At 46.1% G+C, this 24,195-nt stretch overlaps 1 long non-coding RNA gene across 1 annotated transcript; it reads right to left on the minus strand.

The window, feature by feature from the left end:
- Positions 1 to 2,707: 2,707 nt before the first annotated feature.
- LOC115405799 (uncharacterized) lies at positions 2,708 to 19,612 on the minus strand. The gene is made up of 3 exons (XR_003933469.1): positions 19,466 to 19,612; positions 16,713 to 16,717; positions 2,708 to 2,718 (listed from the first exon to the last, which is right to left on the minus strand). It is a non-coding gene; the product is annotated as an uncharacterized LOC115405799 (long non-coding RNA).
- Between the last annotated feature and the right edge of the window lie 4,583 nt (positions 19,613 to 24,195).

The following is a 24,195-nucleotide window of genomic DNA, read 5'->3' on the forward strand; positions in this document are numbered from 1 at the left end:
TAGGGTCTTGAAGCGTCTCATGGAGTTTCTCCACAGAGTGGAACACTTCGGCCACACACCTGTGAATGAAAACCATACAGAGATACAAAAGGAAAAGAAAGTGATTAGGCTTGTGTGTGTGTGTCGGGGCCTAACTAGCTGAGAATAATTACTGTTATATGACACATTCACACATTACACACTTATTTACCACTGTTTCCTTCTCGATGAACTCCTTGTAGAGTCCAAAGTACTCTCTGTGGTAAAGTACGGCGAAGAACCAGGAGTTCCACCGTGTTGCACAGGGGTTTAGAGGCATGGTCACCCTTTTTCTTGGCAGCTTGTTTGTCATGAAGGCCAGATAGCGTCTCTTCCGGGATCCAGCATTGAAAAACATCTGAGAGAAGCTCACCATGAAGTTGTTCAAATGATTAAAGGGTTTGCGAAAGGCATTTCCAATAAGGTTCATGATGTGCAGTGAGTTGGGGTACAGTGCCTGCAGAGCAGCTTTGAATGCCTTTCTCATGTATGCTGCGTTATCTGTGGCAAACACAATCACATTTTCATTTTGAATGCCAAAATCTTGCAGGCACTTTACAACAGACACAGGTATAGTAGAGTGGTTACACTCTTCAAGGAACACGGTGTCTGTAGGCCAAAATGCGACCAGAATGATCCTTCTCGAGTGGTGCAAGCAGGATGTTAAGCACACATCTCCCCTCTATATCTGGAGTCTCATCAAATATCACAGCAACAGGCTTTCCAGCTATAAGTGTCTTCAACTCCTCTTTTTTCTTCTCATACACTGCTGACAAGCATAGCTCCTGAAGTTGGTGAAATCCTGGAATCGCACCACCGTTGATGACATTTTCCTGGAGGAATTTCCTCTTTACAGAGAGTGGAATATTCACTGCAGTGCAGGTGGCAACCCAAGACTCACAAAGCTGTAAAAAAAATAATTTTTTTGTTAAACTATTGAGTTGTCTTAAGGCTGGTCCATGCTTCACATGTACGCGTGTCCGCGTCCGCTTTGGAAGGTCCGCGCACCACCGATGCGGACGCGCTTTCTCCCATGCTACATTTTGAGCTCAGCTGTGCGCGTCCCATAAAGGCGCGGTGATCCACGCAGCCTCGAGAAGCTTTTCCGGCTCTACAGACTGTTTATCTGCTCCTTTATTACGGTTTATTTAGAGAAAATGAAGCACATACACTGTCAGTACATTATCTTTAAGTATTAAAGTTTATTTAGCCTTTTTTTCCTGTTTCTGAATCGCGGGGCGGCGCCGGAGCGATCACTTCTGTCTGCAGACCTTCTCCTCCTCCAGACAGTCTCTCTCTCTTTCCACGAGTTTTTCACTCTTTCGGTGTCTTTAAGTGGAGCCATCAGGCTGGAGCTCCGTCTACTTTCACTTTTACCGTCATGTTTTGTTTGCTATGGCGCTCTGGCACATGCGCACACTTCCGCGACCTGCGCGCAATGCGCAACGCGGTCTCAAAATCTGGCTGCTGCGCGGACGTCCGCCGATCGGTCCGCGGGACCGTAGCGGACAGGAATTCATGACGATTTTTACGTGACCAACGCGCAACGCGCACCCACGCAGACATGTGAAGCATGACGGGCCTTTATCTCTATTTTTATTTCTCTCTCTGTCTCATCTCACTACCCCCCTCACTCACTCACTCACTCACACACACACACACACACACACACACACACACACACACACACACACACACACACACACACACAGTCACTGAGGTTAAAGTCTTTTCCTATCCAATAAAATATGCAATATTTAAAACAGCACCTGTAATTGGGATATTTAAAAACAACCCATACAGTCTCTCTCTCTCTCTCACACACACACACACCTCCGTCACATTCATTTTTTATTAGTTCGTTATTTAGCTTAAATAGGTTCCTCACCTCATTTCTCGTTGCCCTTGAAAGGGTTTTGGAGGTTGCTGCCTCTGTTAAGGTGAGTTGTTTGGAGCTTTTTTCCCCGTCAGCAAGCCTCTTGGTGTGCTTTGCGGTGGCGAAGTGTTGCAACACGCTGGACTTTCTCTTGTGCTCCAAAACCAAATTGCACGGGGTGCAGAAAAGTTTACCTGCTCTTTCATGAAGTATACCGGGGTACTGGTTAGCCCGGTCTTTGGCTGAAATATTCGGTGGCAAATGTGACGAGTTTTGTCTCTTCATTGTTTTCTCCAACTTTCTTTGAGCGCCTTGCTCCCATGAGTGGGTTTGAATGAGAATGCGCGAAGTTGATGACGTCAGGCCGGGCGTCACGGAAATTGTGACATCAGGCGAAACCATTTGTCATTTTTTTCGTCGTAAATGTGAGATTATTGCGGGGATTACGTGGGCTTTTGGAAAATATGTGGCCTCTGTATAATCAGCGGCAAAACGGTGATTTATCACATGTATGTATATGTGTGTGTGTGTGTGTGTCTGTGTGTGTATACGAGGGGCTACCGGAAAATTCCCGGACTTTGATTATAACTTTTTATTTCTGACATTTCAAAATAAAACACCACCGTCGCCTTCAAAATAATCTCCATCCGCATTAATGCAGCGCTCCAGCCGTGTCTCCCACTTCACCAATGCGTCGTCAGACCCGTGCGTAATTGTGCCATTTTTTGCCGGCTGCGATTTGTCTGTCACCTCCTCCACATCTGCAAACCGCTGTCCCTTCAGCTGCTTCTTCAACTTGGGGAACAAGAAAAAGTCACTCAGGGCTTCATCTGGCGAATCAGGCGATGGGAGAGGAGATTCATCTCATTCTTCTCCAGAAACTGCGTGAGGCGCAGCGCCGTGTCCGCTGGCGCTCTGTGGTGGTGGATCAACCGGCTCCACTCCGCCACGACGCTCTGCTTCCTCCTCACATCCTCACGGAGCGTCTGAGGACTTCCTGTAGTAGTCCTGATTTACAGTCTGACCTGGAGGGACAGACTCGCTGTGGACGAGACCCTGGACAGCCAAGAAGCAGCTCAGCATTGTTTTCACGGCTGAGCGGACCTGACGCGCCGACATCTGGCCCTTCTCAAACCCCCGGACCACTCATGGACCTGAGTCTTCCCCAGAGCAGCATCCTTGTAGGCTTGCTGCAACAAGCTGAGTGTTTCTGCTGCTGTTTTCCCAGCAAAAAGCAGAATTTAATGTTTGCGCTGCTCTGGCTTCCCAGTCAATGTCGCCATTTTGGAAAAAATCGAAGACGCGGCTGCACTCTGTTACTATAAATAGCGCCTGACAGGCGTCAGTGTAACTCTGGGAGCTCAGCTTTTCCACAGATGTGCAGGAGGCTTACCTGCAGCACATCTGACGGCCAGAAGTCGAAACTCATTATTATTAGTATTTTATGACCACAGTCCGGGAACTTTCCGGTACCCCCTCGTATTTATATATATATATATATATATATATATATATATATATATATATATATATATATATATATATATATATAAAATGTATGTATTTATATTAGGGGTGGGATGAGACACAAATTCCACGAGACGAGATGTCTCACGAGATTGAGACGAGGCGAGGCGGGGGGAGGGGGGGTTGGTGCTGAGCTGTGGGGAGTGGTGCGGTACTCACATGCAGCGTTGGAGCAGGGCAGTGCTCACACGGAGCGTTGGGGCGCCCCTTGTAAGGCCACGGCGGCCCCCCCTGTACACTGCGCCCTAGGCGGCCACCTAGTTCGCCTATTCCCGTTCAAACCGCGGCGCACAGACGACGCCATGACTGCATTTGCACTTCCTGCCACTGGGTGTGCTGTTTGCATGTTCAACCTTATTTTACACAGACACCACAGAAGAAGAAGGGCTGCAGGCTGCAGGCTCTCTCTGCATGTTGTTAGAAAAAGAGTGTGAGCCGGCAAGACGTGGTAAAAGGTTCGTTGATGCGATGCACCGTTTTTTCAATAAAAGAGAAGAACTGAACGATCGTTTCCGCACATTTTCTTTACGTCATAGCAATTAAACTGCATCACAAGTTTGTGTACTCAAAAGACCAAGATTCCTTGCGGATAGAACATGCGCCGAACAGTATTTCATGTCCCTTTCGACCGGGTTTTTAAATACGAATATGAGCATATTCAGGGTTTTGCACGTGTTTATATGGCCGTGCGCCATGTAATGTATTACTCCGTCAATATTCCAGTTAATAAAGAGTTATTGCCTGCATATAAACGTACTCAATCTCACGGCATTTCGATCCCTAACATGTATGTATATATATATATATATATATTTATATTTATATACATATATATATATATATATATATATATATATATATATATATATATATATATATATATATACATATATGTATATGGCTCACTCCAGACTAAACTACCATTTTTGTTACAAAAAGGTCAAATTTTAAATTGTTGATTTTCACAAAGTTTCTTCTTTATTTTTGAAGCTATGACTTTATAGGATGAGAAAATATTGTTAAAAAGATAACGCTCTTATTTTTCGGATTTGTGTAGAGTAATGTGGTACAGAAAAGACATTTTTTTATGGGATGTAACAGGGACACGAAATTGAGTACAAAAGTGTACATAATGTAGTAAATACCTTCTTCACAGAATGTTATCAAAATGACTTCTGATATCATTTAACAGCAAAGGGTTATGTTTTTAACAAATTAATCATGACATCTTTTGACCCTTATAAACATGTTTTGCTGGAAATGCGACTTGATTACATAACTTATAAAACAGTTTTAATTGCCAGCAAATAAATTAAACCAATTTAAATGTATTTGGATATTGACTTCTTGTACTGACTTGCTTGTAAAATGTCAGAAAGCACCAAGATAGTTGTTAAAATGTGCTGAACTAGCTATAGATTCCATTGCTAAACAGTCTTTTGGAGGTCACGAGGACACCATGCAAATTTGATTCAGCCACAGAACTCAAACCCCTGTGTGAAATTTAAAAGAAGAAAGCTAAAAAAAATTTAAATTTTAAAAACATTTTAACCACTTCAACATAAATGGTAATTCATCATTAACACAACAAAGATTAGTTTAAAACTAAAAAAAAAAAAAAGTGCATTTGAAAAAAGTAATTACCTTTTGTAAACAATGACATTTTTAAAGCATAAAGAGTGTTTCATAAATTGCTGAACATTCATTTGTCAAATATAAATGTTTAAAATCGATATGAAAATAACTACGTTGAAAATAGAATTGCTGAACAATATTTCACAGTAGATGAAAAAACGCGTGGAAAAAGAGGTATCGCTCAGAATAAAACAACCAAACCTCATATTAGTTAAAATAGACAATTTAAAAAAAACCCTTTGTCAGTCTTTTTAAATGTCTTTGTACGATAGGCAACTATGGTAAGTGTATAGAAACAATCAGTGCATCAAAAATATGAGAAGTTATTCAGCAAAAGGCCCTTTCAGGACATTTATCACATTAACCCATTGACGCCTGGAAAGCATCTTCGTCATTTTCCGGATATAATGTTTTTGCACTAATTATCTGCCTCCGGGTCAGTTAAATGCATAAGAGTAGAGTCACACTTTTACACCTTTCACTTTACTGTTATTTTTGGGAAGGTGCATTTAAATAAACTCTATTTCCCAGGGCACTTTAGAGTTTTTGGGGCATTTTCCAGGAACATTAGGCATGAAAGGGTTAAACAAAACCAACAACAGTTTGACTGCTGGCAGGACATTCTAATGCAACTTAGTTTACTTTTTTATAGTTTCGGTACTCTGGAGCATTCACTCTTCGATGCTAAATGGACCGTGACCAAAAAGAAAACCCTGTCAGGATGTCATGTCTTGGTCTTTCCTTTTAGGCCAGTCAAATAATAAGACAGCAGCTTTGTGTAGGAATGTAAACTCATATGATCCGAGATGTGAAGAAAGGACCCGGCCCAGATAACACTGTCGAGAGAAGTAGACTGCGTAGTCGTCTCCAACCTCAATCTTGAGGACTTACAAATAAACGAAAAACAATGTTAAGTTAGTGAACGTCCTGCTTTTAATTTGTGCTCTTGTGATACTAAGATCCACAATCACTTGTGATAATACTGACACCTTTGTTAAAATTTCAATTAGTAAGCACTGTTCGTTTGGCTGGAGGCACTATAAAACTCACATTCATTCCATCACAGGGTATGGTCTCCCTGAGAGACAGAGAGAGGGAGAAAGGGGGAGCGCCTAACACACAAGTTTTAGAACAAATTGTTTACAAAAATGCATTCTGAAATTATTAATCTAAATGTACAGATGATGAAAAAAAAAGCTCAACAGAAATTTTCAAGCCAAAGCTCATAAAAATGAATGAAACCAAGTGCAAAACTACTGCTTTCAGTAATAATTTTCTTGCACCACCCGGCACAGTTGTGATGAGGACATAAGAAAGCAGCCTCACTAAAAAACAAACAAAAAAATGTTTTAGTAATCAGCGGTTATTTTTTATTAAATAAATACATTTAGAACATATTCTTTGGCATCTATTGCCAGACGTAACTGAAGACAACGTAGTGCCTCGTGTCCATCATACCTATATTTGATGTGTACATGCGAGGAGCGTCGAGCAACCAATCCGCACATAATGCCAAAACAATCACTTAAAACGAGCTCTTTCACGATCGCAAGGGTTCAAGATTAAACTTACGGATGGTTTTGGCAAGTGAGAAAAATGTTTGCAGGACGTAACTAGAGGTCGACCGATACGGGTTTTTTGGGGGGCTGATGCCGATATGCATAGCTGATTTTTCCAATTTGACATTTAGGCCGATTTTCTAATAAATGCATAAATATATATACATATAGAAAGTGATTAGGCTTGTATGTGTGTGTAGGGGCACACACACACAAGACTATCATGAGACAGGTTAGTTTTACCCTACTGATGTGTCGTTGCAATAGTAATCCTGCCACAGGATCATGTATGTATGTATATGTGAACGTCGCTGTTTGTGGTGGTTTTGCACACGTTTCCGTACTGAGCAGGATTACTATTGCAACAACACATCATCAGTAGGGTAAAACTAACCTGTCTCACGACGGTGATGCAGTCGATTGAAAGCCAATCGATTGCATTTGAGTGTTTTTGCTACCCCTGCAGATATTGAACACAACATGATCAGGGCTGAGCAACTAAAAGAAATCTATTACAACAAGTGGTGTCCAGTCCTCTGAACATTTATTCAGCTTTCAAAACAATGAAATATTTTGTCTGAGTAAACACACAATGTAACAAGCAGTAGTAAACATTCACACTCTTCTTAAAGTGTCAAAAAAGAAATTTAAACTTTAATATAATTTGAACAAAAGTAGAAACAAGACTAAAAAAAAAGAAGCCATACATACAAATAAAAACATAACTCCGGTCATGCATTATGTGGAGGACTTTGCGGGTGGCTAATACATGTTTCAGAAAAAGCCCCATGATTGATTATTCTTTTATTTACTCTCGCCATTTCCTCCTATTTACTTTGTTCTGTTGTTAACTACAGTAGTGGTGTGTTTTCACCAACAGGGTTGAACACGCACAAGTCAAGTCAGCTCAGACCACGCTAATCTCTTACTGCTAAAACTGATCACAAAGTAGCATTTGAAGTTAACAACATGCAGGGTTTCCGCCAGACCTTTTCAGTCCGGGCGCCCTGCCCGCGCTAAACTGTGCAGCGCCCGGTAGGAGTGTAACGGTATTTGTATTCGTCCCGTACCGTCACGGTACGGGGGTCACGGTTCGGCACACACAATCACACGACGAATACACCAGTGAGTAAAAAAAAAAAAAAAATTCCAACCTTAGATGGCGGTAATGACCCTAAAAGCTGCCGGCAACCACCATTATCACAGAAGAAGAAGAAGTAGAACAAGCAGGTCCAAACATGAACAAACAAAGAAGAAAGTACAAGCGGAATGAGCGCTGCAGCGTGTGGCGGAGCGGATTAAATGGGAGAGTATTTGTTCCGCGTGCCTTCCCTCATACGGAGTGACGTGTGACGTGCCAGTAAACGGGAAGCAGCACAGTCAAAAAACCAGCAGAGAACGCCACGGTGGTGGAAAAACACTTTTTTAATACAAAACCCCGACATAAAAACCATTGGAGAGGCGAGATGGAACCAAATGGCGCAACAGCGAGTTGTATAAAGAGCTCTATAGCAGAATACGAGCGATCGCCGGCTGGTGTTATGGATTAACTGGTTCCCGTGTTAACGAATGACAGCGGAGGTCTGTGTAAACACATGCTGATTACAGCAGTTGTTAAAGTAAGACTCACAAAAGACTTTAAACGTATACACTCACTGTAACTGTCGATAACCGACGTTCGCCAGAACGACTAGATGTTTCAGTCATTATTGGTCACAAGTTAACACGGGCACCAGATAATTCGAAACATCGGCATGCGGCGCAGAGCTCACACCGAGACGTGCTGCTCCGCACGGCGGTGCTGCGGTCAGTGGAGCAGCCGCTCCTTCAGCAGCGTATCATGGAGATTTTGGGACATTATTTGAGCAGATATCAGCAGATAAAAACTCTCTGCTTGGCGCTGAGGACTGCTGCTGCAGAGAGGAAGACCTGCAAGTTCCTCGTGAGACTTTGTGCGCATGGATGCTTTGTATGCTGTACATGAATACACTGGCGTTTAATACTATTGTTTACAATCGGATTGAAAAAACACCATGCAAACTGGGCCAATAATGTGTCGCATGGGAAAGCTTGGGAAAAATGTTCTGGTACATTTGTGAGCTTTTTTTACTTTTTCCCCACTGTACCGAAAAACGTACCGAACCGTGACCCTTACACCGAGGTACGTACCGTACCGTGACTTTTGTGTACCGTTACACCCCTAGCGCCCGGACAACGGAGCAAAAGAAGAAAGAAAAAAAACTCAGACGGTCGAACACGGCAGCGTTAGCAACGTTAGCACCGCGGCACCACGCGCTCCCCGGCCAAACTTTTTTTCTGCAGTAAACACTGATCTGCTGCAGACTGGAGCCATAGAGCCACAAAACGTTGAAATGTTCAACAAATCCATTCTTCATTTTAGATGCAACAGATGCAGCTTTTTCCACAGCCTGGATTCCACCGAGCACACTCCGCTCTGACAGAAATGAATGCAGCAGCGCCACAGGGGTCCTTTCTTGAGGGGCAGCTTTAGCTGCCCACACATATGCCTGATCAAAAATTGCGTCATTTTGTACAACGGATCAAAAATCGGCTTTTCAAAAGAAAATGCGGGCGATGGAGAAAAATGTCCAAATATCGGCCCGATATATTGGCCGACCGATAAATCGGTCGACCTCTAGACGTAACTACTTTTGGACGTAACGAAGTGGACATAAAACAAAAAAACTTACCTCTTCTAAACATCATACGCGCCAGCTCCCGCCATGTTGTACATGCCTTTGCGTAATAACGTCTTACGTCACGTGACGTCATTACGCAGCCGTAAGCGCCTCCATGTATTTTCTGGTTTGTATTAAATAAAGTCACCTCGTAACTGTGAAAATGACCCGAAAAAACCTTCCAAAATATCAAGACAGCTTCAGAAAAATGTACACGCTCTCTGCTCTTTCTCCCTCGTAACCCCTGGGGGAAACGAAGGATTACGTCCACAAGGGGTCTCTGCCCCTGCAGATATTGAACACATCTTATTACATCATGCAGAATCCTTTGTTTTAAATTAATTTTTGATATCTCCCCTACCAGTTAGCAACCAAAAAGTCATCCCTGCTTTGTTAATTAACCCGCACACAAAGTCCTAAACATGTTTGGCCGTGCATGTAACAATTCTAACCCCAAAATTCAATACAATGTTTGGAAAGACGAGACATGCAGATTTCTTGAAATGTTTTTTTGCTACCCATCTCATTTTGTTATATGTATATCTTTGAAGTATATTGTATGAAAAAATAATGAGATTCAGACGTTTGTGTTTCAGATTTTTTTTTAAATTGATCCTTGAAGTAAAGTGTTATGTTTGGTACAATTTAATGTGGAGTGAGCCACATATATAAGCCTGAATGGGAAATGGATGATTGCACATGATAAAAATGAAGGTGCAGATTGTCTTGACACTTATGAGAGTGTGTGGTGTGTTTGTTCTCGTTGGAGCAGTGTTGGTTTTAGGGTCTGATGGCAGCAGGGAGGAAGGACCGGGGGTAACGCTCCTTCCCACACCTGGGGTGACTCAGCTTGTCCCTCACAGCTCTCCAGGGCCCTCAGGGTGTCCTGCATGGGGTGGGAGACCCTGTCCTGACCCTCCCACCACCCCCACTGTGTCCTCCCTCCATGGTGGGGAATCCGGTGTGGTGCTGGCTCCTGGAGGGGAGGGTCAGGCAGTCACCACCACCAGTAAAAATACTGGTGGTGGTGACTGCCAGTTCTGCTCAGCATTGTGGAAAATTCTTCTCAGGGCAGGGATTAAAGTTCTCCGTCTGTAGACGGATTTCTGTCAGTTGGAAAAAGAGGGAGGGGAAAAAAAAGTTGCATGGGCATTTGTTGTGATTGAGTTTTGACTATGGAATTAATGACGCTGGTGTAAACCAATAAAGCCAGCCAGAGCCTTGCTATTAGCCAATCAGAGACAGAGGAGGGCGGCTTCACCACTGCCCCCCCAGGGAAGGATCCGGAGCTTCTCTCAGCCATTCCGCGCCAGTGATGAAAAAAAGTGCGAACGGGTCCACTGGTCTGAGGGGACAAAGTACCCAGAAAATATAAAAAATTAAAAAAGTACCCCTCCTCAGCGGCCTTGGTGCCGCGCTAATCCACAAATGAATTGTCCATGACGCGGTAGCGGCGGTCTAGTGTATGGCAGGCCATCACGGTGTGTTTCCACCGGACGCGTTTAACGGGACTGCATTGGCGCGACAAATGACACCGCGCCGCGCTAGAGGCACGAGTTTCATCGCTGGTGTGTGAATTAATTTACGCGACGCGTCACGCTGGTACAAATATGCAACACAGAACATCCTGCAGAAACATCACAGCCTCCTCATCACCATCTCCTGCAGCAGTGAGCAGGATTCTTCTTCCTGTGTGCACCCGGCTGTCTGTCTGTCTGTGTGTGTCAGTCCTCACTGATGAAGTGACCGGTGAATGCTCCGGATGCCCGTTTGTTCTAATTATCAGTGGACATGTCAGTGGTAGCTGCAGGGCCACAGTCCACAGCTTGATTAATCTGTTCAGCAAGGATGTCTTTGTTTTCCCTGGTCGTGTCTTTGGCTTTGTTCTGGCCCTTTACAACAGTCTGAAGTCCACCACTCTACTGTCCATCCACTCAGGAGCGACAGGCCAAATCAGCAGAACTGTAGATCTTCTCTCCCAGCTCATGACAGCACCCCCCACTCCTCTGCCTCCCTCTGCTGGCTGCAGCCTCTGGGAGGGTGGCGGGAGGACTGGAGTTACCTGGCCAACAGGGCGGGGCCTCTGGAAGCCTTCTGCTCAGCAGTTAGCTCTCTCATACCCCTTTCCCACTGAAACTAGCAGGTCAACCCGCTGACAGTCAGCAATTGACTCCTTTCCCACCGCCTGCAGACGCGGGTTTAATCAGCGCGACGGAGCAAAGCGAAAGTAAACCATGCAGAAGAACACATTCCCCGTTACCTGTCGACAAATCTCTTCTTCCCCACGGATCAAGAGACGCTTTCTGATCTTGTTATCTCGCCACTGCTGGGTCATCTTGATGAAGGATATCTCACGCTGTGTCCAAAAACAACAAGCACGCTAACATAGGCACGCTATGTCAACGTCATCATGTAAATTAGCCATCACCTTTGTGGGATTGTTCAGCTTTCAGCATCCACCACACCTGTCCACACACTGCTGACTCTCATTCTTCCACATCTACATAGTTAAGGTGGTCTGGTCTGTTTCAGTTAAATGAAACATTTTTGTTCATGCTTATCGTTGTGTTGCCTCCCTTCTTGTCATCTGCTCTGAGCCAGGCACTAACACATTGTTGCTTGTCCGGGAAATCCTTAAATTGAGCTCCTGTTATTTCCTAAGGAGAGTTTGTTGTGTGTAGCCAGGTTAAGTAAGAAAGGAAGGTGTTTCACACAGTTAGCAGCTCAGATGGTCTGACTTCGTGGGTGGACAGCCTGTTGAAATGTGTTTTCTGATCTGCTGACTTGGTGGAAGGCTGTGTAGTCCAGTTGGGAACCCATATTCCTGCCAGGCTCAAGCAGTGAGGGCCACTAATGTCCACATTGACCCTTTTTTGTTTTAGTTTATTTTTGTGCAGCAAGTGGTTAGAGCTGTTGCTCGGGGGCACTCCAGAACTGTCCAGGTGGCTGTTAGCTTGCTAATAGTCAACCGGGTTACTGGGCTCGGTGCTTAATCCATCCCGCCGCTAGCCTGCATGAAGACCAGGGCTGAGTGAGTCAGGTAGTGTTGATGAGACAGTCAGCCAGAGGAGCATGGCCCCATATTGAAGCAGCCTTCCATCGTGTCTGCAGTCTGGAAAACCTTGTTTCATGCTTTGTTTCTGGGACTAAGGAACTTTTCAACCTTAATAAAACATTTTAATATTTTTTGTGATGATACATCGACTTACAGCTAGCTGAATGACCCTCTGTCACGGCCTGAGGGCGTCAGTATTGCTTCCACTTGGACTGAGCAGCTGTGAGGAGGGTGGTAGGAACCCTGCACACTAAAAAGCTCCAAATGTGCGGACTGCTTTACGGCGTGCGTCACATCATGATAGAACATTGTTTAAGCACCATTAGATTCATGACCTCGTCGCTATCCGTCCTTCACACAGCCACTGGAAACAAATGAAGGCGAGTTCAGTCCGACAGTATGCCACCAGGAGCAGCATTTTACGACGCCACGCGCTAGGCCTCATGGGAACTGTGGTATTCATTCAGGCAAAACACTACCGCTTTTGTCCACTGGCGCCGCCAAAATCTATGAAAACTGAAAGTTCCTTAGTGTCACTTTAAGAGAGTAGGCACGTTTCTTTAGTGCTCTTTTTGTTACTGTTCAAGGCTGGAGCCGCAGACGGGGAAATCCACAGAGCGCACAAGTTCTGAGTACAGAAGAGCAACAGGTCAGAAACATGATCAACTGGAGCAGAGCAAGAGTACCTTGAGCTGAGTAGAGCAGGATACCACCGGTAAACAGACGATATGGCAAGCAGTGGAGGAAGAGCTGGAGAATTTATGGAGGAGATGATGGTTATAGGTGTGCAGCTCCACCCGAGTGCCAGACACACAGACTCTGCCCACACATAGCCGGCTGCAGAAGAGACAGGCAGGCCAGCAGGCTGCAGCTCCTCCGAGGGCCCCGAGCACCCAGCAGGAAAACCCAGGAGGCCAAAACTGAGGCAGAGCTGCAGCAGACAGTTCAGAGAGGACACAGTCTCCTGAGGCAGCAGCTGCAGAGCTCCATGGCGGAAGATCCTCTTTCTGGATCTGTCTGGACATGCAGGAGAGAGGAAAGGTCACCTCAGATGTGACTGCCACTGACCTGAGCAGCGCTGTGGATCCACTCGATGCTGCAAGGCATCATTCTACTGTACCGACCAAAATCCAGGAAATGGCCGAGACGAAGCAGCAGATCTGGAGCCAGCTAAACACTGTCGTCAGTGCTGTGGTTTCACCGACTCGGGGGCAGGAAGTCAAACAATCCCATCTCCACCCAGTCATTGCCATCATGCAGCACTCGATCCCCAGCTTCTCAGGTCCCCCTCCAGCACTGAGGGCCTCACAGTCATTCTTGGCCTTGGCACCTCAGAGCGCCCCCACATGGCTGCAGGGGGACAGGGTGTGACAGTACCCCCTTCCCAATGTGTGCCTCCTGGCGCACAATGGGGAAACCATCCCAGGCACCACCAACATCCCAGGCGGAGGAAGGGGGCATCGTGGGCTGCATTGTGACCAAGGGCTGAAGATCCGGGGCGAGCTGCGTCACGGGGCCAGAGGTTGAAGATCCGGGGGCGAGCTGCGTCACGGGGGCCAGAGATTGAAGATCTGGGGCAAGATGTGTCACGGGGCCAGAGGCTGGGAGCTCCGAGACTCGCTGCAGACTGGAAGCTCCGGGACCAACCAGGTACAACAGGCGGGTGGAGCACCACCACTGTCGCAGTGCAGTCTTAGGCGAGAGGCACGCTGCTTCACAAAAACTCACTGCCCGCTGGGTCCAGTGGTGGTCGGTTCCTTCTGTCACGGTGCCGGGGTGGAAGGACCCACGCACAGGCAGCACAGGTTGAACAGAAACTCCCTTATTTTGAGAAACGTGAGGATCTCAGGAACGAGCAGGGTAGAGCTGGTGCAGGCACGGGAACAGAAACAGGCAGACGGACCCACAAGGAACCAACAAGGACAAGTGAGGCGAGCAGGGCTTAAAATATTGGAGACACAAGTGTGGCACATTAGGGCGATAACGAGGCAGGAGAACATGGGAAGCAGACAGAAACAGGTGGGGTAGGGCAAGCACTAAGGACAAAACAGACCCCGAGCACCCCCATATGGCCACAGGGGGACAGGGCGTGACCCAAAAACACATTTAAAAGGGATTTCTTAAGTCGTTTCACGTGTTAACAAGCTGGTTGGTTATAACCCACTTACCTTCAACAAGATATTTAGATGCTTTGCAACAAATTTTAGGCTTTTGGGGTCTTGTCAACCCGTCTATGTATTTTCGATGAGTTTCATAGAACCAAATCTCCTTCGTTGGATAAAGCAACAAGCACTTCACCCAACCCTCAATTAGTTCAATCAGAATCAAGCTGCACCTGCTGACAGGTGAGTGTGGCTTTGTCTTGGCTCCTCGTCACCTGGGTCGTCTCTATCGTCCATCCCTGAACCCTCCGCCTCAATGATGCCACTTGCTGCCACACAGACGTTGAGGGGGATACAGCAGGCAGCAACCATCATAGGCGCAAAGAGAGGACGTATGTCCAGGGCTCTGGGGATGCTGGAACGCTCAATGACGTTCCTCCCTGTGGCGCGGTGTCAATTTTGCCGATTTTTAACCTTACCTGTCAGTTAAAATTCACATGGAAAATATTTGACATATTGTGACGTTATAATGGTCAGAACTCTCTGTGTCCTCAGTGTTCATGTATGTGATTATTGAGATAGATCTTTGTTACTTGCAGCAGGTTGCGGGTAATGGTGTCATTCGGGCAACTGAGGGGTAACCTCCGTCACCAGCCTTTTGTCCTTTGCTGAGGAGGTCTTCATTGAAGTCTCCACAAACAAGGACCTGTTGGTGACCCGTCATGTCCAAAGAATTCATAAATGGCAACGCCTCCTTCTTTCAGGGCCATGTCTGGAGGGTTGGCATAGGAGACGCGTCTACTGCGGGTGAACATGGTGTGCTCTTCTAACTGGAATGTGGGAGAAACCGGATCCAGACACACGTGTTTCTGTCACGTACAAGACATCAGCAGGTGTCTGCTCATGCTGGCACTTGAGGTCCTCAGCGTGAGTTGGAAGACCTTGGGCATTGTGGTGAACGACAGCTAAGTGTTAAGCTGGACAGTCTACAGATTGGACATATTCCATCAGCGGTATTGAGCTGTGGATGGAGGCAAAGCAGCGGTGATTTCGGGATCAGCGTAGATCTTTTTCTCGCTGAAGTCAGTGATGTAAAGCCCCTGAAGCGAGGTCGTCCCGCTGAGGGCAACATAGGCCAGTCCGGTCTCAAACACACGCTTCAAACACACCACTGCAGACTGCATGGTCATCCCCTGAGTCTTGTGTGCGGTGCAGACAAAGGCCAGCTTCATCGGAAACTGACTAAAATCACTTTTTACTGTCACTTTCCTCATTTTTCTCAATGTAGACCAAATCATTCCCAGTATCCGTTTGCGGAACTATTGTCCCACCGTCGGATTGTCCAGCTCAAGGTCAGTCATGGTCACCGTCCTCTGGCCGTCTTTCTCCCTGACAATAATGTTGCCAATTGTTCCAAAAGTGCCATTAACCATGCCACCCCATGTTGAGATTCCTGATCAACATAACGCGCACTCCTCTTGCAGTCTGTATGCTGTCAGACAAATCTCGTCTCTTGCCTCAGATGGCTTTTGTCTGGCGCAAGTCCCCTGTGGTGCGGTCTTTTACGAAGTCCTCAGCCGGGACGTTCACAAACTCAGAGCGAAGAGCAGCAGTGGGAGGACATTCTCTTCTCCCGGTGACCTGAGCCTGGGCGAGCAAAGCTCTGTCAGCCTCAGACAGTGCGTCCATCTTTTGTTTGACCCGGATCCTGTTCAGGAGCGCTGCAAAAGCAAGATCATCTGGTAGCACTTCACTTGTTTCACCCCTGTATAACACATAAGTACATTATAGCACTGTATACCTATAGTTATAAACACTCATAAATGATCACAATGCTTTATAACATCAGGACCAAACCTTACCCTAACCCTAATCCTGTGCTGTATAGTGGGTTATAAAGCATTGTGATCATTTATGAGTGTTTATAACTACTTGTAATGTGTTATACCGGGTGCTTCAAGTAAAGTGTTACTGATCATCCCTTTGGACACATGCTCTGGGTCAGGCAGACCATTTCAAAATAGTCTTTCCACACTTCCAGCACACCTTCCTCATACACCCACAGTGGTTTAGCTTTACTGAGGGGGGGCAGCCAGTAAAAATCTCCCACAGTGAGGACAGACATTCCTCCGAAGGTTTCTTTTTGCCTTTGATGTGTTGCAGTCTCCAGTGAACATATGCAAACAGCTCTTTAGAAACCATGGAGATCTCGTCAATGATGAGGATCTCCGTGTGGGGAACGGCAGCTTTCCTGGTTCTCATCTGGACATATCCCTTATCACTGAGAAGGGGAACGGCATTGACACCTTGGTTAGCTGCCCCTACAGAATCCTGCACTTTGAAGCAAAGTCAGCTAAACACATGGCGTCAAACTCAGGCAGGTTAGGTCTGTGAATGTATTTGTCAGGTAATCCCGACATCCACACCTCCTCTGCATCAGACGGCATGTCCCTCAGTCTGCTCGTGGGAAGACTCATTTGTGGGCATCTTCGTCCGTCTGAACAGACACCACATTCCCAGAGCACTTCTTGAGAGGCAGGCTGCATATCCAAGCTACAGACTCTTGAGCACTGACCTGTCTGTGCTTAGCGTACGCCTGTGTGATCCGTTTCATCTCACCAGCTCATTGACGTCACCTTTCCTCACCTCCTGAACTACTTGATCCAGGAGCCGTGTCATCCCGTCCTCTGGCTTGGACACATCAGACAGCTACCCTCGTCTTAGTAAATTGAATGTCCATGTTAGCATTCCAAGCTCGGAGCTGCATTGTAGCCATTGACCCAGCACTCCTTGAGAATCCTCTTCAGCAAAATGGCAGTGCTATTTGATAGATTGTGGACACGCCTCGTACTCTTTGTGAGTCAAGTTGCACTTGTCCAGGAGCTCAGATCAACTCACTGAGGACTTCCACACCATCGATGATGATCCTACTTTCTTTGGGCTGTTGTAAAAGGCTCCAGTTCTCTCTTAATTCAAAGACCGCCATGGTGGTACTCCTCAGCTCTTGCTCGGCTTCATCTTTCTCAGACACCTAAGGTAAAATTTAGAACAAATTGTGTAAGTGAACAATTCATGATTAACCACCACACCCAATGGCAGAGCAGTCGAGCTTCCCTCAGGATTATAAAAGTTGCATCTTATCGTGGAGAGAGAACAGATTTGGACATATCGTGTATTCTTTTATCAGGTCCTCCACACATTCTCCCAGGTAGATGATGAGAGGTTTGAGGACACACTCTCTTCTGACATCGCATCGGCATCCTGCAGCGACAGTGAAAAAAAATGACGATGGAATGTGGAGGACAGTAAAGTTTTTGAATTCCCAGCTCTATCGCAATCCTGGACTAGTGAAATATTTCTCTTTGAGTGGAATGAATACCCAAGGTGATGTATCAGTAAAACAGAGGTCAAATGGTACCCATGTGGCTTGCCTGGGCATACTGGTACTGATATATTTTTTAAAAATGCTCAGCTTCACATTTTTACCATCGACTTTTGCACAGTCACTGATCAGATGTCACATGACCAATTCCTATTTGATTTCGGCCACTAAACCATGACTCAGGGGTTATTTTCACTCTATATATTTTGCTAGTTTTTAGCTTTCTCTGACACGTGGATTCTGAAACTTGTAGCAAACTCGTGTGTATTTGTGACACAGTGGTGGTGACAAGTTATTCATACAACCCTTTTTGAAGGGTTAATTGTGAAGATAGAACCCATTTATTGTAGTTGTGGACAAGAGGCAGAAAATATTGATGAAGAGGTTAAAAAGACATATATGACACATATTGCCAAATTATGACTATAACCATTTTCACTGAAATAAAAAATAGATAAGGTAAGGACGCCTGTCCCCATCAGACAAGGGTTAAAATGCTAACTTGTTAGTGGTTAATTCTGTACATCATAGCTGATCAAGAAACTCCAGGATTGTGGCAGCTTTTGCTTTGGTTGCCCCTCCCTTCCCTCTGATGATCTTCAGTAGCGGTGTGGAGTAGTTGTCCAGCTGGGCCATAAATCTCGTCAGCAGGGGAACTGCAGCAACCCGCAGAAACTCTGATCTGTACATGAGGAGGCAGTGCACAATATTTTTTTTCTACTGAACACAAACTTGACATAAGCATTAATTTCCCATCTCCAAACTATGACTTAAAGGTAGAATATGTCGTCTCTCCTTCAATAAATTGTCAAATATGAAAAGTTATAATTCTTCATGCACTATAAATACTCCTCAGTGATCATATAGGTCGAATGTATGGTCTATAACAACCATGAAGATTACAGATGATACACTGATCTGTGTTTGTTCAATCAACAGAACCAAAAAAAAAAAAAAATACAGTAGTCCATCTGCTGCAATGAAAATGTGTAGATGAGTGAGGGTCTATTATTCAGGGTGATTTGAGAAATGGTTAAAAAGGCGATGTGCAGTGTAGACGCAAGATACTACCTGTTCAGGTGGGATGAAGATGTAGTCTACAGCCAACTGAAAGAACTGAAGCGATCTTGTGGTTCTGAAAGAATACAAAATAAAATAAACTGTCACCACTCGCCAAAGATCACATAATACAGTAACTGCAAAGTATGGGTAAAATATCATATCTATACTTACAAAGAATAGGGTAATATAAAGTAGCAAAACTGCCAGGGTTCCTACGCAGTATGGAAAGTATGGAAAAGTATGGAATTTGATTTTATAATTTTCCAGATCTGGAAAAGTATGGAAAATTGAAACTACTGTATGGAAAAATATTCATGTTTCCAAGACTTCTATCATTGTTATATTTTCTAAAAAGCGATAAACAAACACAAAAAGAAAGAAAAAGAATATAGAAAAAACAGAAATGCATCGATCTGTTGGCAGCTGCTAAAAATGTTTGTGTGAGAGCACACAGACGGTTACGGTCCTGGAAAACATTTGGGCAGATTTCTCAGCTGACATTACACTCTGGCCCGGTAGGTGGCAGGCTGGCAGCAATGCACCTGTAAACTGGATGCCAACATAGATATATATACAAACCCTAGATGGCTCATGCGTGTTGTAACCCAGTGGGGACTAACGTCGTCACATGGCGGCCATCTTGGGACAGGGCCGCTCGCTCACTCATCACATTAAAGGGCAACTCCGGTTTTTTGACACCTGGACCTTTTTTCTAGGTGTGTCATGCTCATATACTCACTCAGACAGACATGGTGCAGCTCGGAGTCCAGAAGTTATTTAGATCCACCCGATTTAGCGGGAGCCACGGCAAGGGAGCTTCGGGCGGGACATCATCTCTGCAAAATCGCTCATTTCGGCTATTTCTTCATCCATCGCCAGTGTTATCATAAAGTCAGCTCGTCTACCGTCTTCAGGTGGGTCAGCTGACAGTTTTCGCTTATTTAGCCACAATTAGCTCGGATGGGAACGTTGGAGCTCCTCTCGACAGCAGAAAGGCACTCTGAGTCGCTGCCGTGCCGGGCGGGGTGCTGCAGCCTCCCGGCTAGTCGGACACCCGGGCGCCGTGACAGCCGAGGCAGACTCAAAGTGTCTCTCTGCTGGGGAGAGCAGCTCTGCGACGTTCCCATCCGAGCTAATTGTGGCTAAGTTAGCCCAGCAGAGGCGCACTGCCCGTGGGCTGCGGGGCACTCCTGGAAGTCTGTCCTCACCGAGAGTCTCTGGACGTCTCCAAGCCGGGCGAGGAGCGCTGACGGGAGAGGCTCCAGCATCCGAGCTAATTGTGGCTAAGTTAGCACGTTGTCAGAGAAGAGCGAAGCACAGCAGATCCCATCAGAGCAGAGCAGAGCTTTGAGCATCCAACCCCGGATCGAAAGGCAACCCGGGGCCGCCACGGGCCCCCCCGCGCTGCACGGCGCCCAGCGCCGCCACCGTGGCGGACGGTTCCCCCGACCCAGCGGTCCAGCCTCCAGGCCCGGTCGGGCTCCGCAGGCGGGCGACCGGATCCACGCGCCAGCCACCCCTGGCTGTCTGACTGTGGTGGTAGCTGAGCTGACTTTATGCAGCCTCCCGGCGAGTCAGACGCCCGGGCGCCGTGACAGCAAGGCCGACTCAGTGCCTCTCTGCTGGGGAGAGGAGCTCCAACGTTCCCATCCGAGCTAATTGTGGCTAAGTAAGCGAAAACTGTCAGCTGACCCACCTGAAGACGGTAGACGAGCTGACTTTATGATAACACTGGCGATGGATGAAAGAAAATAGCCGAAATGAGCGATTTTGCAGAGACTATGTCCCGCGCTGAAGCTCCCTTGCCGTGGCCCCCGCTAAATCGGGTGGATCTAAATAACTTCTGAAGGACTCCGAGCTGCACCATGTTTGTCTGAGTGAGTATATGAGCATGACTCACCTAGAAATAAGGTCCAGGTGTCAAAAAACTGGAGTTACCCTTTATTGTCAATTGAGCGTCAACTTTGAAATAGCTGGTGATTGCTCAATTTTTGTTCAATTTTCAAATGACTTCGTTTGTTAGAAACGTCAGACAAGTAGATATTTAACTGCATGCAAAAAGAAAAGTTGTGATTTTAACATTTAGTCTGAATCATAGCAACATAACGTTAGTAATAAATCAAACCGTCTGTAAATCTGTCAAGAATTCAATGAGTTGAGTATTTTAGTGTAAATCACTCACCTTCCCTTAGATTACACAGAGCGCCCCGGAGTGGCCAACTGTCCAAAGATGGCCACCAGTGAACGACGTTGTTGACTCCGCCTTGAAGGCCTCAGTATGCTCCTTTGTCACCGCGACGTCGTTCCTACGACGTCTGCGCCGCGCCCTACGTTGGTCCTACACTAGGGCTTGACGTGCGCCTCACAAAAATCCTGACTTCGCGTCGAGGCGACGCGTGGTGACGTGAACGTCGAGGGCTGTGATTGGTCCGCTTTCGTGTTGTTTATAGAATGAAGTAGAACTCTCCCCGAATGCTTTTCTGATCCGAACAGTGCTTCGGGAGAAATTTAGATCCAAAATTGAGCGGCGCACATCCCTATACTGTTAGCCGTGTTCAGACTTGGGGTCCGTTACTCAAAAAAGTAAAGAGTTACCCATTACTAGTTACTTTTGAAAAAAGTAGTGCCTTACACTACTTGATTACTCCATGGAAATAGTAACGAAGTTACACTACTCGTTACTGCATAGTGCTCCGGAGCTGTGCTCCCTCATCTCTCTCCGTGGAGCGCTGCCATGCGCAGGTCTGTGGATCAAAACGTTTTTTTTTAACAGATTGAAAAGAAAACGCGTCTTTTAAAATGTTTTATCACCATTGGGATTTACTTCACGTGCTGACACGCCGTCCCCTGGACCACTGGAAGGAGCATTTTGTCCATTTGCGTAGTCCGGCTCTGACTGACTTCCAGCTAAGCTTCGAGCTAAGCTACTGCGATGCTAACAGCTGGGAGCCAGAGACGCAGGGATTTATGAGCTTGTCTAACTTTGTTAATGTTAGGGAAAGGACGTGGGTCCCTGATCTCCGGAGTATTCATTTAAAAGGGGCATTTACAGCAGGAGGGAGTGCAGTGTGTCAGTGGGGCACAAATTTATATCAGGCAACCAGTTTTACTGTGACGGTTCCATCAGCCCTGACCCGGAAGAGAGAGCGAGCAGTTGCTCGCATGGCCGCCGTTCATCTACTGGTGGTAATAAAAAAACTCCGCTTAAATAATATTTTGGTTGCTCTATTTGCAGTCATTGTAAAAGTAACGATCGTAGCGTATCATTTGTAACGCTGGTTTAACTACCAATCCAGAGGGAGTAGTGCCGTTACACTACTCGTTCCCATCAACAGTAATTTAACTACTTGTAACGCTGGTTACTTGTCGTTACATACCCAACTCTGGCCGTGTTAGCACTGTTAGCAGACAGGGCTATGTGTAGAGCCGCTCCTAAAATGGCTTTAATTGTCCAAAAGCTCATTAGTTTCACCAATATTTCATCACGGTCTGCTCAGCCTCTCCTCCACCACAGCCCGGTGTCACCAGATATGTCAGATATGCAGATATATGTTCGGTAAGTGCAGCGTGTCTAGATATCTATGTCTATAGATCTATGTCTAGGTAAAAGCCGGAGCTACGGAAGCCGCATTGTTGTTGTGACTGCCTAGCGGCTTGGTGGTGAAACTGCAGAGGAGGGCGTTCCGTTGACGCAGAAGCAAGATATGTTCAGTAGCGGCGTAGGGTTGCCGGCGTAGGAACGACGTCGCTGTGACGGGGAAGCATACTGAGGCCTTAAGGCATCTACTTCTTATATGATATCTATGGATGCCAACCACCAAGCAAAACCAACAGAAGAAGAAATAGGGCAGGTGAACTAGCTACTGCTCGTGAGCGAGCTAAAATGGGAAGATGTAAATTTTCAGAGGAGTAGGGCTGGGTACCGTTTAACGGTACCTCAGTGGTACTGACCGAAAAACTCCAGTATATACCGGTACTGAACAAGAGACGTGCGTACGGGTATCAGTTTCGGTTCTTAAAGTGGCTGCGCGGTCAATAAACATGCGCGGAAATGATGGTTCAGTTCTTCTCTTTTACTGAAAAAAACGGTGCATCCATCATTGAACATGTGACCACGTCTCACCGGCTCACACTCTTTCTAGCAACATGCAGAGAGAGCCTCACAGAGAGCCTGCAGCCCTTCTTCCTCTGTGGTGTCTGTGTAAAATAAGGTTGAACATGCAAACAGCACACCTAGTGGCATGAAGTGCAAATGCAGTCATGGTGTTGTCTGTGCGCCGTGAAGGCAGGTACCGAAAAAAGTACAGTTCAGGAACTGGTACCATACGTGAGGTATCGAAAAAGTATCCCGAAAAATATCTAACGTTCCCAGCCCTACAGAGGAGTGGCTAAAAAATCCCAAATACAAAGGCTGGTTGGCAAAGGATTCCTGGCAGACAAGAAAAGCAAAATGCAGACTTTGCATGAAGTCCTTCGACATCTCCAACATGGGGGAGGCGGCGGTGCTGAGCCACATGATGGGGAAGAAACAGCTCAGGATGGAAACCAAGGAGTTCCTTGTCACAGCTGTGACAAAGCTGCTGGATAAATGCCCCCTTAAAGGAATACTCCAAAGATTTTGGACCCACACCCTTTCCCTATCATTGACAAAGTTAGACAAGCTCATAAATACCTTTTTTGTGGCTGGTTCCCAGCTGTTAGCATCGTAGTTAGCTTAGCTCAATTGCTGGAAGTCAATAGAAATCGGAGCCGGACTGACGAAAGTGGACAAAATCCTCCTTCCAGTGGTCCAGGGGACGGCGTATTAGTCTGGAAGTCTGGAAATTTGGGTATGGAAAAAGTATGGAATTTTGAAATGGCAAATATGTAGGAACCCTGTTTCGAGCTTCCGCATTCTCTTGTTGTCAATCAAAGTGTGGAGCAGCCAGAGAGCACGGCCGCTCGCCCAGCAGAGGAGAGTTAGCTCTGCAGCAGATATATCCACCGTCTGCTGAACATCCACCGTAAACAGCTCAACATGTAGGATGCTGTAGGACTCGGAGGCTCTCATTTTCACCCAACGGATAACAGCGTGCACAATTAAAGGGGCGTGGCTTGGTCGCTAATAAAAGCAGAGGGAGGGAGGAACCTCGAGACATTGGATTAAAAAAAAATCTCTCTCGTTCAAAACTCCAGACAGGAGCTTGAACTAGTTGTTTAAATAGCTGTTATTTGTACAGATGAGCAGTACATGCGAGTGAGATTTCCTTAATACTCAAACGATCCTCAAAAGTGACAAAT

This window comes from Salarias fasciatus, chromosome 2, assembly GCF_902148845.1.
Source record: "Salarias fasciatus chromosome 2, fSalaFa1.1, whole genome shotgun sequence".
NCBI classification, from domain to species: Eukaryota; Metazoa; Chordata; class Actinopteri; order Blenniiformes; family Blenniidae; genus Salarias; species Salarias fasciatus.